Source organism: Gobius niger (genome assembly GCF_951799975.1).
Source record: "Gobius niger genome assembly, chromosome: 12".
Taxonomy (NCBI): domain Eukaryota; kingdom Metazoa; phylum Chordata; class Actinopteri; order Gobiiformes; family Gobiidae; genus Gobius; species Gobius niger.
In genome coordinates, this window is record NC_136863.1 from 3,142,192 (window position 1) to 3,147,262 (window position 5,071).

Here is a 5,071-nt window from a genome sequence, read left to right on the forward strand (position 1 = left end):
GGCGTCTCCAGGAGGTGGGGGCGTTCCTAGGAGGACTCAGGCAAACCTATCCCTAAAATGGCCGCCATCAGAGTTTTTACAGATTACTCAGAAATACGTGAATGTGCCAAGGCAACACTTCAGGCATGTTTTTAACGAGGGAGTGACAGAATAACATGATGGAAAGCTTGAAAAAGTCCATTTTGCATAACACCCCCCATTTAATTCAAGATTCGTCATTTCTTCCTTAAAACGATGATTCTTTTTCCAGTGTACTTCCTTCAAATGCCAGTGTTGTACAGAATACATGACCTAACTGGGTGTATTGACAGTATTTCTACTTTTTTTTTCTCCCATTTAACTCTAATAATGTTAAAAGTACAGTGTATAGTATAGTGATTTGTGTGATAATGTTTCTCAAAATCATCTCGAGGGCCAGAGGTTCTGTGCTGAAGGGCCGGATTTGGCCCTCGGGCCTGACGTTGCCGACCCCTGCACCAAAGTGACTCTGGATCCACGGTTTTCACAGATTTGGCTTTGACGGTCACGGAGGATTTTAGGTTTAATCGTTGTTTTCAATAAAAGCTGTTTTGTCTCAGTCCCAGTTCGTCTTCTTCTTGTTCAAATTCAGAAGTCCTGCAGTAGAGGTTCTCCTCTCCTGCAGTCGTTTGAAGTACTTTGCGTTGAGTTCGTGACCTTCCTGTCCGCTCACCTGCCGCACTCGTCGTCTGAGACAAACACGTTTCCGGCACTGACCTCGACCCCGAACGCGTCGCTAATGGATTGTTCCGGTTTCTCCTGAACGCCTCGTGAAGGTTCAGGTCCCGCTCTGTGATCTCTGCAGGAGCCGCAGCAGAACTAACGGATGGTCACGGCTCTTCCGGTCGGACTTGAACGCCTCGGAAAGGCTTTCACCCTCTGCTCCGAGCGGGACCCCTCTGATGGGTGTGGAGGTTCAGAGGTTCAGAGGTTCCGAGGTTCAGAGGTTCAGAGGTTCAGAGGTTCAGAGGTTTAGAGGTTCGGAGGTTTAGAGGTTTGGAGGTTAATCATTTTAACCATTTTACATTTCAAATTAGGGATGCACCGATACCGACACCAGTATCGGGTATCGGGCCGATCCCACATGCTTGTACTCATACTCGTACTCATTCATGAGGTCCCGATACCAGAAACCGATACCATTTGACGTGTGGCCAGTGCAGCTACGAGGCGCAGCTACGAGGCGCAGCTACGAGGCGCAGCTACGAGGCGCAGCTACGAGGCGCAGCTACGAGGCGCAGCTACGAGGCGCAGCTACGAGGCGCAGCTCTCGGCTGAGGAGAGAAGAAGCAACAAACTGTAGAATAGTTTAGTGTAAACACAATAATCCACATAGAGCTGACTTTATTACAGACTGCGCTCTCTAAACCAGAGTCTGAGCTGGATTTAACCAGAGCTTAATGTTGTTAGCGCTGCAGCGTCTGCAGTGTTTACAACATACAGGCTAACGTTGCTAACTCGCGGCTAGCACAGTTTTGGCCATTCTGACGCCGTTTTATGCCCAGGGGTTTATTCATCTGAAAAACTAACCCAGCGACTAAAAAGTCCTCAGAAAATCCAGACTAAAGACATACAGCATGTTTATATTGAGGGAAAATGAGCTGCAGCAGAACAATGAAAACGCTGTAGCTTCTCGCTAAGTTACTACAAACACACGAGAAAATCTACAGGAGCTGAAGTAAAGACGAAAAGAGACCATTTAAGAAACATCTCAATACTATTGTTACATAAAAACACATAAATGAATAAAGCTCAGGCATTGGGAGCTTTAGGACATGGACTTTTCTGTCTATGATGGACAGAGACATAAAAATAAATTATATTGAATGAAAATATAAATAAATGGCATCAGCACAATTCTAATATAACTGCTCTTAAATGTGTCGCTGACTTTACTTAAGGAAATGTACATGAGTAAATTTACTAATAACAAACCAATCTGCTGTGAAAAAAGTAAGAATGTTGAAGAAAATGCCTTGTGCTCGTATCGGTATTCGGTATCGGCGAATACTTAAATCCAAGTACTCGTATCGATTTTAGAAAAAGTGGTATCGGTGCCTCCCTATTGAAAATACCTTATATCTGAGCAGCAGCAGCTTCGTGGTTGTATAAGCTACGCAGCGGTGGAGTGATCTGCTAGAAAATAGTCCCTCAAAACGCAGGTCAGTTATTTTCCAAACATGATTCTATGGACACAGACATTTATATGGTTAGTCTGGTGTTATCAGTGATTTGCCTCAGGTGCTCTGTGGAGCGGGTCACAGGCTAGCTGATACCATAGACATGCACTAGCCTAGCATTAGCCTAGCGCCACGAAACTCTTCAAATATAAGAACTGCATGAATTACAAAAAAAAAATCTCCAGTTACCAGCAACACTCTGGATAACGAGGAAATTAGGCCCTTCCTGAAACATCCCTTTAACCGAGCACATTTTCTCCGTGTTCAGCTTTACCCAAATCTAAAAGCTTCTCGGCTGGAGCTTTTTTGCCATGTTTCGTCGCGTTTTCATCCTCGTTTTCATCGCTTTCAGAGCCAAACTGCAGAAAATTCGCTCGGTTCAGGCGGGAGTTGAGAGGTTCAAATCAGAGAAGATAAATTCAGTCCAAATCAGCACAAATCCCAATATTTTAGGAACTTTAAAGTTACTTTTATCAAAGCTCAAAGCTAAAGTTGTCCCGGTTTTGTGTCGTCGGCAGAAGCATCGGAGTCTGAGAGCGGAGCTGATGAGGATTTCAGACCCGAGCGCCGCAGTAACTACTTCCTGTCCGCGGTCAGAGCGCCGTCACTGATGTGAATCCAGCACGGACGGAGGAGGGGTCACCGTGAGCATCAGCTGCTCTCCTGACCTCCGACCTCTGTTGTCTTTATTAAGTGTTGACTCTTCACCCCTGACCCTCCTCGACCCCGGGTTTATTCTGGTCCGGGACACTTTTTTACCGCTGTGTTCAAGGCCACGAACGCAAACAGAGGAAAGAGACCAAAGTCAGGTTTCAAACTGGAAACAAAACTGCAGCTGAAGGATTAGATTTTTAAGTTCATCACTTCTTTCTGTCAGGGCACATTCTTGAGGAAACAGCTCCCCCTGGTGGCCGTGGATCAGCCCTTTGGAGTCGGGGAGAGCTGCAGACCCGGATGCACCGTGATAGTGCGCCCTCTGCTGGACCGGTCAGCTTTCAGGAAGGTTGATGTAAAGTAGGCTGAGTTATTTACATGTTTTCATGAAAACAAAACAAAATTCTTATGAAGAAATTTGGAAAGTGTAATTAGATGCTTCTGTTTAACCCCTTAACTCCCACCTGAACCGAGCACATTTTCTCCAGTTTGGCTTTACCCCAATCCAAAAGCTTCTGGAAAAAAGCTGCGAAAATAGCAACAAAACTGAGACGAAAACAATGATGGAAATGTGACAAAAAAGTGAGAAAACGTTGACAAAAAAGTGACGAAAAATTGATGAAAAAGAGGCAAAAATGTCACAAAAATGTCACAAAAATGTCACAAGAAATTGACAAAAAAATGACAATTTTTTTTTACAAAAATGTGATAAAAATCTGACAAAAAAATGACCAAAAAAAGCTTAAAAAAAGATTTTAAAAAATGACAAAAATGTGACAAAATGTGGCAAAAAAAATGACAAAAATGTAATAATCAAACTTTTAAATGAGTTTTCAAATGAGGTGTTACACTGGCCTATAGGCTGTAGGTTTTTGGATTTGGGTAAAGCTGAACTAGAGCAAATGCACTTGGTTAAAGGGATATTTCTGTAATTTTTACATAGGACCTCATTTCCTCGTTATCCAGAGTGTTTATTTAGATTTTTTATTTATTTTTAATTCATGCAGTTCTTATATTTGAAGAGTTTAGTGGTGCTAGGCTAGTGCTAGGCTAGTGCTAGGCTAGTGCTAGGCTAGTGCTAGGCTAGTGCTAGGCTAGTGCTAGTCTAGTGCTAGGCTAGTGCTAGGCTAGTGCTAGGCTAGTGCATGTCTATGGTAACTAGTAGCCTGCATTAAAAACCTCTTCTAAATCATGGGCTCGTCCTCCAAACGTTGCCATATCTGATTTGTAGAAAAGCTCCTTTGTGGATTCCACGTGTGGTGACATGTAATTTTTGTTAAAAAAAAATTACAAAAATGTAATTTTTTTTGTTGAAAAAAACAAACGAAAAAATGACCAAAAAAATGACATAAAAATGAGAAAATGTGACAAAAATAAGATTTTTAAAAAATGACAAAAATGTGACAAAAATGACAGAAATGTTACAAAAATGAGTTGAATACCCAACAAAAAAATGATGGAAAAAAAATCTGATGACGTGAGGAAAAAGATCCTCTCGGTTCAGGCGGGAGTTAAAAGGCTAAAAGATAAAGACTGTTATTTTTGTTCCTAAACGATCCTAATCCCAACCTAACCCTTATACAATAATTGTAAAACATAAAATATTTCCAAATAACACCGTCATGGATCTGCTCCTACCAGCAGAGGGCGCACTATCACGGCGGATCCGCCTCACCGTCGTGGATCTGTCTTGGCTCCGGGTCTGCAGCGAACTATTACTGGCCCTTTGTGTCTTTAACCTCTTAACCCCCGCCTTAAAGGGATATCGCCTTAAAGGGATGTTTCAGGATTTTTGACATAGGGCCTCATTTCCTAGTTATCCAGAGTGTTGCTGATTTCTGGAGATTTGTTTAATTTTTTAATTCATGCAGTTCTTATATTTAAAGAGTTTAGTGGTGCTATGCTAGTGCTAGGCTAGTGCATCTCTATGGTAACTAGTAGCCTGCATTAAAAACAGTCTGACCCGCTCCACAGAGCACCTGAGGCAAATCACTTATAACGCCAGACTAACCATATAAATGTCTGTGTCGACCATTTTGCATTTAAAAGAACTTATATTTGAGCAGCTTCCTGGTTGTAGCTACGCAGCGGCGGAGGGATCTGCTCGGTTACCGGATCTACAGTAGTTTGTTTACCTGCGGCCGCATCACTACACGTGGAATCCACAAAGGAGCTTTTCTACAAATCAGATATGGCAACGTTTGGAGGACGAGCCCATG